The following is an 8,468-nucleotide window of genomic DNA, read 5'->3' as shown; positions in this document are numbered from 1 at the left end:
TTTTTTTTTTTTGGCTCCCATTCTTAATAGCTGTGCTAATACTGAGCTTGCTACTTAAGGTTTTCTGTGCCTATTTACTGATTGAGAATTACATCACTATTAAACATGCAAAGGTTTATAGGGAAGCACTAAGAACAGTTGTTTTTCCACTATTCATGCATTCATTGGTTGATTTTTATATGTGCCTTGATTGGGGATTAAATTTTTTTTTTTTTTTTTTTTTTTTTTTTAAGATTTTTATGCCCTGGCCAAATAGCTTGGTTGGTGAGAGCATGGCCCTGAAGTCTAGAGCAGTGGTAGTCAACCTGGTCCCTACCGCCTACTAGTGGGTGTTCCAGCTTTCATGGTAGCGGTAGCAGAGCAACCAAAGTATAAATAAAAAGATAGATTTAACTATAGTAAGTTGTTTTATAAAGATTTATTATGCTAAACTTAGCGAAAATCGACATAAAGTACTTGGTAAGTAATTATTATTATATGCTTTAACTTGCTGTAACTCTGCTTTACAAATTTTATAAAGTAAAGTTACTTCCCTACTTTATAAATCACCATTACTGTGGAACCGGTGGGCAGTTAGAAAATTTTACTACTGACAGAGATACAAAAGTGGGCGGTAGGTATAAAAAGGTTCACTACTCCTGATCTATACCCTATCTGTCTCTCAGTTAGTTGGTTAGTGTCAATATTTTTTCCCTTCAGGCTTAATAAATGCTTTAGCATACTGTGTTCAAGATTAAGTTTATTAAAATAATGATAAATGCAAGAGAAGACATGAGTCAATCCAGATCCAATTACTAGGGATGTAAACATAACTAATTAAGCTTCCAACCTGATCTATAAAATGGTGTTACAAAGAGCCCTTATTTAATAGCATCACTGTGAGAATTTTTTTTTGTGTGTGTGACAGATATAGAGAAACAAAGAGAGGGACAGATAGGGACAGATAGACAGGAAGGGAGAGAGATGAGAAGCATCAATTCTTCACTTGTGGCTCCTTAGTTGTTTAATGATTGCTTTCTCATATGGGCCTTGACCAGGGGGCAAGTGACCCCTTGCTCAAGCCAGCGACCTTGGGTTCAAGATGGTTAGCTGTGCTCAAACCAGATGAGCCCACGCTCAAGCTGGCAACCTCAGGGTTTCAAACCTGGGTCCTCTGCTCCTAGTCTGACGCTCTGTCTACTGCACCACCACCTAGTCAGGCTCACTGTGAGAATTAAATAAGATAAAATGCAAGGTTTCTGGGACATAATAAGGCTTCCATTAATGTAGCCATCTTGATTTTGTGAACAAAATCTATATGTTTGGTCATCTTCAAATGTTAAATTCGTGTAGTCCCTTGTAGTTAAAAGTGTGTGGATACTTGGATATTAATGTTTAAAGTTATTATTTTGTAGAGGAAAGAAAAATTAGACTACCAGGTGCAAAATAGAAGTATAAAATTTATTTAAAACCACCCACAAAGTTTTGTATAATCAGGAATGATACAATTTGCAATAGTTTTTTTTTAAAAACTCATGACAAAGATTTAAAATATAATTTCAATTACAGTATTCATTTAGCCTTACCCTTTAGAACAATTAAAAAAAACTTTATGTTCTAAATAAATGAGACACAAAGAAAATATAATAGACAATTTCCACAACTATCTTTACATGTATGTTTCAATACTAGTACATTTCAACGCATTTTGCTACATAAACATGAAATCATGTACAACTGCTGTGCACCAAAATTTAGCTTAATTCGATCTTTCAAGTAACATGCAATTTCAACTCACAAGTCTTCAAGTACCGTTAGTAAGTGTTCCCTTGTATGCAGAGTACTATATGTTGATCCTGAATTGAAATAATCAAGATTATCAATTATCTTTTTCTGTTCTACATGGTGAAGTGCTTTTTCTTTAAATGGTTTCCCATATATTAAGAACCAAAAATGGTTATTTGTGGAGTTTTAAAATCTTTTCCTTACTATTTCATTGTATGGGATAATTAATACAGTAGGATGGAAGTAGGTGAAAAATAAGTCTGCCAAACCAAAAAATTAAAGGTACAAAATAAATATGTAGTAAATACACTTCAAAAAGAAAAACTCATCTACAGACAGGAGTATTAACTTGTGAAATTGGTATTTCTCTATTGGGCATTCAGTACTACTCTATTTTTCCAGGGAGAAAGATCTGTGAATATTTTACTCCCTCTAATGTTAAGTACTTAGTCTTCTCCTTTGAACCAAGTTATTGACATGCACATGAATCTACTGGTAGGTCCCATATAGCATAAGAAAAGAATGAAGAAACTGGAAATGAACACTTTTCGTTGTTTTAAGTAGTTTTAGGAGTTTCTCTTTAGGGAACACATCATAGCTTCTTAATGACCCAAAGATGACCATCCCCACATATGTTGCAATGCCACCCTTTATTTTTACTATAAAACCATGTCTGAAAAAATATCACTTTTGAAGCACCTATCACATTGTTATCTTATAAAAAAAAATATGACCGTATGTAGCGATAAAAAACATTTAATCTTTGTTTTTTCTCAAGAGTTGTTTTTGTAAAGTCTTATGTAGTCAACCATTTTGTAAATCACAAACCAGGCATTTATTGGGGTAGGCAGTTATTGAACTGAGTCACCAAAAGTGGAATTTCACTATTTAGGGCAGTTTCACCTGGTTTTTTCATTGGTAACACATAATGCATTGATAGAATAGCCAAAATATCTTACCTGTTTGTACCTATCAAGAACTTTACTGAAATTTTTGCAAATACATTTCAGTTTTCTTAACTCTCTGGGCAAAGGTATGTTTAACCTTTGACCTAGAGGTTATATTCAGCTGGAAACAAAGTGGAACAAAAAGACAAAACAAATTCAAATAATTAAGCTTCCAACCTGATCTATAAAATGGTGTTACAATCTAATGGTGTACTTACTATCTCTTACAGATGCTGACAGTTTTACATTATAAAAAAAAATTTTTTTTAAAAAAAAGATTTTATTTACTTGTTGCCTGACCTGTGGAGGAGCAGTGGATAAAGTGATGACCTGGAATGCTGAGGTCACTGGAACAAAAACCCAGGCTTGCCTGATCAAGGAACATATGAGAGTTGATGCTTCCTGCTCCCCCCCCTTCTCTCTCTCCTCTCTAAAATGAATAAATTAAAAAAATCTTTAAAAATTATTTATTAATTTAGAGAGAAGAGGAGGAAGAGAGAGAGAGAAAGGGGGCCAGGCAAGCCCTGGATTTTGAACCCGTGACCTCAGCGTTCTAGGTTGACACTTTATCCACTGCACCACCACCGGTCAGGCCACCTTGACATTCTTATGATGAGGCCTAGCTCTGAGGAGCAGTGATGATAGTTTATCCCATGGACTTGTGCTTTTCCATGGGGTACGCTCCTATCAGGATAGAATTTGAAAATGAAGAAGGCGTTGGGAACTCAGGCTGGACACAATGTCACTGAGGGGTCAGTAGCACAACTGTGGTGGGCTGCCAAGGAGTCAAGAACAAAGAAACTTTCAGACTATGTGGGCAGAAATGAGAAGAAAAACCCCCACAAAAGACTCTAGTCAAGATTTTTACGATGAAGCCTAGGAACTAGAATAGTCAGTTTACCAAGCTCATTCCTTCAGGAAACCTGCATTTCAATATAACAAATACCTTAAATTTTGATTATGAGTTGTTGACTTTAGTCTTTTGAAAAAATAATACACACACACATATATATATATTTTTAGTGAGAGAAACAGGGAGAGAAAGAAAAAGAAAGGGATAGATAGAGACAGGCAGGAAATGAGAGAGATCAGAAACATCAATTCTTCATTGCAGTTTCTTAGCTATTCATTAATTGCTTTCTCATATGTGCCTTGACCAGGGGGTTACAGCAGAGCCAGTGACCCCTTGCTCAAGCCAGTGACTTTGGGCTCAAGCCAGCAACCTTGGGCTCAAGCCAGCGACCATGGTGTCATGTCTATGATTCCACACTCAAGCCAGCAATCCCATGCTCAATCTGGTGAGCCTAGGCTCAAGTTCGATGAGCCCATGCTCTAGCTGGCAACTTTGGGGATTTAAACCTGGGTCCTCTGCGTTTCAGTCCGACAGTCTATCCACTGCACCACTGCCTGGTCAAGCTTGAAAAATATATTTAAAGCAATAATTACTTAGGAGGTTTCCTTCTATTTAGTGGTATAAAGTCTTTATGTTAAAAAAAAAGTGTCTCTACTGGAAAATATAAAACTTAATTGAAGCACTAAAGCAAAAGTCCTAGGAATCTGGGAGACTTTCTCTTTTTTGTGTGACAGAGACACAGATAGAGACAGACAGACTGTAAGAGAGAGAGAGGAGAAGCATCTATTCTTTGTTGCGGCACCTTAGTTGTTCATTGATTGCTTTCTCATATGTGCCTTGACCGTGGGGCTACAGCAGACTGAGTGACCCCATGCTCAAGCCAGCGACCTTGGGCTCAAGCTGGTGAGCCTTGCTCAAACCAGATGAGCCCGAGTTCAAGCTGGCAATCTCAGGGTTTTGAACCTGGGTCCTATGTGTCCCAGTCAGACGTTCTATCCACTGCGCCACCACCTGGTCAGGCTGGAGAGACCTCCTTAAGTATGCACAAGAAAATAGCTGGCTGAATAAAGAGTTGAGGTGTCCCCGCCGACTCCTCCTGAGGACTCCTCAAGCCGTCATGATTCAGCTGCCCCAGAAGCTGTGGGACTAGAGCCAGTTAGTGCTGCAGGCCTTGCAGAACACAGAGCTGAAGAGCTCACGGTGCAGGTGATCCGGGTCTGCCTCGCGCAGATCAAGGTGCAGCACATCTGCTCAGAAATGGAAGAGTCAGCACAACATGTGTATATTTCTCCCTCCTAATATGCAAGGACTGACCGATGACCAGATTGAAGAACTGAGATTAAGGGATGAATGGGGTGAAAAGTGTGCTCCCAGTGGCGGTGCAGTTTAAAAAGGAGGACATGGAACAAAGAAATGGGCATGCTCCAAATGAAAAAATAAAGCAAGTTTTAGACTCTAAAACCAAAGCAATAATATCTGAGAAGCAAGTGCAAACCAATGTTTGTTTTACCATGGAGATAGTGAAAGATGCCCTTGACTAGCTCTGAGGAGCAGTGATGATAGTTTATCCCATGGGCTTGCACTTTACCATGAGGCATGATCCCATCAGGATAGAATTTGAAAATGAAGAAGGCGTTGGGAACTCAGGCTGGATGCAATGTCCCTGAGGGGTCAGTAGCACAACTGTGGTGGGCTGCCAAGGAGTCAAGAACAAAGAAGCTTTCAGACTATGTGAGTAGGAATCAGAAGAAAAAACAAAAAAACAATAGTCAAGATTAAGCGAAGGGAACAAGGAGCTCCAGCCAGATAAACTATTATTAGATGTAAGGAGCAGCAGCATTTTCTGTGATGCTGTATTATCACAGAAGACAGGATGAACTCAAGAGCCTGGAAGAAAATGATGACAACTCCTGTTTAAATTCTCCATGGGCAGGTAACACTGCTTTGAAATAGTATTTTCATGGGGTGAAAGACAAAGTGCAGACCACGATGAAGTTCACTAGTTGATGAAACTTCCAAAAGTATATTAGCTTACTTCTTTAGGCAAAATAATAACAATAACTAAAAAGAATACTGACAACCTTCTGTGAAAGATGTAGAAATTTCTAGTTTTCCTTTTAGTTTGAATTTTTACAATAAAAGTTATATTTTAATTTTTAAAAATGTTTTGAATTTAGAGAGAGAGGGAGAAACATTATTTGTTGTCCCACTTATTTATGTATTTATTTATTCTTTTATGTGCCCTGACCTGACTGGGGATTGAAACACAACCTTGGCATAATGGGACAATGCTCCAGCCACTGATATATCTGGCCAGGCTACAATAAAAGTTGTTAAAGATTATAGAACATTAAAAATAATACATCCTTGAAAAAGTCTGCCTACATTATTTTTATTTCAGGACTATTTGTATTTGAGGTTATTATTTTTTTTTTACAAATACTAAGGATGTGATTACTTACAAAAAATATGTAGTGGAAACAGAGTACTTAGGAAGCATATTTTGCATACAAAAAGTTGGTTTTATATTATTTTTTGATCACGTTTGACAAAATTTTTCTTTCTTTTAGGTGAGAGGAGGGGAGATAGCAAGGCAGACTCCCATATGTACCCTAACTGGGATCCACTCCTCAAACCCATCTGGGGCCAATGCTCGAGTACTGAGCTATTTTTAGCACCTAAGGCTGACGTACTTCAACCAAGGTATCCTCAGTGCTGGGGCCATGCTCAAACCAATTCAGCCACTAGCTACAGGAGGGGAAGAGAGAGAGAAAGGGGAGGGGTGGAGAAGCAGAAGGCCACTTCTCCTGTGTACCCTAACTGGGAATTGAACTGGCACCTTCATTTGCTGGGCTGATGCTCTGTCCACCAGCTAGGGCCAAAATTTCTTATTAATAACATTCTCTAAGTCATAGTTTATAGTGCAGAAATACATTTAATAGACTGCAGATGCTATTCTTGCCAATTTATTTTTCTCACCAGTAAAATAGAAACACTTTGTTAAATTTTTTGTGTTGGAGAAAAAAAAGTAGCACATAATAAAGCAGTTGATAAACCTAAAACATTATAAAGTACAAAGATTAATTATAATTTTTCTTACTATCATATTTGCTTTCAAAATGGTTCCTCATCTTGAACTGCTATTTTTTCAGAGAAAACTGGTATAAAGAGAAGAAACATTAAAAGTATTTCTTGGTTGTTGATTGACCTGTGGTGGCGCAGTGGATAGAGCCTCAACCTAGAATGCTGAGGTCTCCAATTGGAAGCCCTGGGCTTGCCCATTCAAGACATATACAAGCAAGCAACAAACATCTAGACTGAAGCAACTATGATCTCTCTCTCTCTCTCTCTCTCTCTGATCTCTCTTTCTCTAACATCAATAAATAAAATCTTTAAAAAATAAGTATTTCTTGGTGTTGAGCTGGTAGAGTAAATCTTCAGGTTGTTGTTAGGAAAAAATTCTCCCTTATTTCTGTCCCTTAACTTCCCTTGTTGCACTTGAAAGAGCTTCTGATTACTGACTTTTCTCATCTTTAAGAACTCTTCAATTATTAACCAATGTTACCCCAATAAATTCAATAGAAATGTAAAAAAATAAAAAATAAGTAACTCATCAAATTACTTTGTTAATTTTTACCCTTTCTGACCCAGATTATAGAATAGTTCCTATTATGGCCAACAACCAAATCCCAAAGGGGTAAAATGACATTAGAAAGTTGATACTAGACACAAATTTCAGCTTAGAGATAAGGAGAAAATCGTGCAAAAAATACTGTCTCTTCTGTAATCAGATCCATCACTAAGAAAGTCACTGATCCGACAATTAGTACAATGCATTATACAAAAATTTGAAAAGCCACATAAGTAGTGGTACAATATTTAACTTTTGGACTGAGACAGAGTCAGAGAGGGGCAGATAGAGACAGACAGACAAGGAGATATGAGAAGCATATCCTTGCGGCACCTTAGTTGTTCACTGATTGCTTTCTCATAAGTGTCTTGGCCAGGGGGCTACAGCAGACTGAGTGACCCCTTGCTCAAGCCAGCGACCTTGGGTTCAACCTAGCGACCATGGGGTCACGTCTTTGACCCCACATTCAAGCCAGTGAGCCCGCAATCAAACTGGCAACCTCGGGGTTTCAAACCTGGGTCCTCCGCCTCCCAGTCCAGTGCTGTATCCACTGTGCCACCACCTGGTCAGGCAATATATATATATATATTTTTTCATTTTTCTGAAGTTGGAAACGGGGAGGCAATCAGACAGACTCCCGCATGCGCCTGACTGGGATCCACCCGGCATGCCCACCAGGGGGTGTCGCTCTGCCACAATCAGAGCTATCCTAGTGCCTGAGGCAGAGACCACAAAGCCATCCCCAGCGCCTGGGCAAACCTCTGCACCAATGGAGCCCTGGCTGCGGGAGGGGAAGAGAGAGACAGAGAGGAAGGAGAGGGGGAGGGGTGGAGAAGCAGATGGGCGCTTCTCCTGTGTGCCCTGGCCGGAATCGAACCCGGGACTCCTGCACGCCAGGCCGACGCTCTGCCACTGAGCCAACCGGCCAGGGCCTGGTCAGGCAATATTTAACTGATTCAATTTTTTTGTAAAACATTCAAACACTAGTAAATGAGTCTAGAGTCAAACATTGTTGGGATGGGTAAAGAGAACATTCGCTAACCTGTAGCCTTGTATAATCACATCTATTTCTAAAAACTATTTGCCTTGAAAAGGACTGAATAAAAACTCTTGATTCCTTTTGGTATTATTCCAAAATAGATTTGAAAACATGATTTAAAGACAGGAAAAGACAAAGTATTAAACTACACTTAGTGACACTGTACTTTCAGTAAAATGAGAAAAAAGTAACAAGCAGTTTCTGTTCAGACTATAAATTTATATCTAGTCACAT

General features: G+C 38.6%; 1 pseudogene; it reads left to right on the top strand.

Annotated features, from left to right (window-relative positions):
• Nucleotides 1-1,551: 1,551 nt before the first annotated feature.
• On the top strand, nt 1,552-7,616 carry LOC136380812 (cilia- and flagella-associated protein 298 pseudogene; annotated as a pseudogene).
• Nucleotides 7,617-8,468: the final 852 nt, after the last annotated feature.

This window comes from Saccopteryx leptura, chromosome 9, assembly GCF_036850995.1.
Source record: "Saccopteryx leptura isolate mSacLep1 chromosome 9, mSacLep1_pri_phased_curated, whole genome shotgun sequence".
NCBI classification, from domain to species: Eukaryota; Metazoa; Chordata; class Mammalia; order Chiroptera; family Emballonuridae; genus Saccopteryx; species Saccopteryx leptura.
This window is presented reverse-complemented; position numbering and strand designations above follow the sequence as displayed.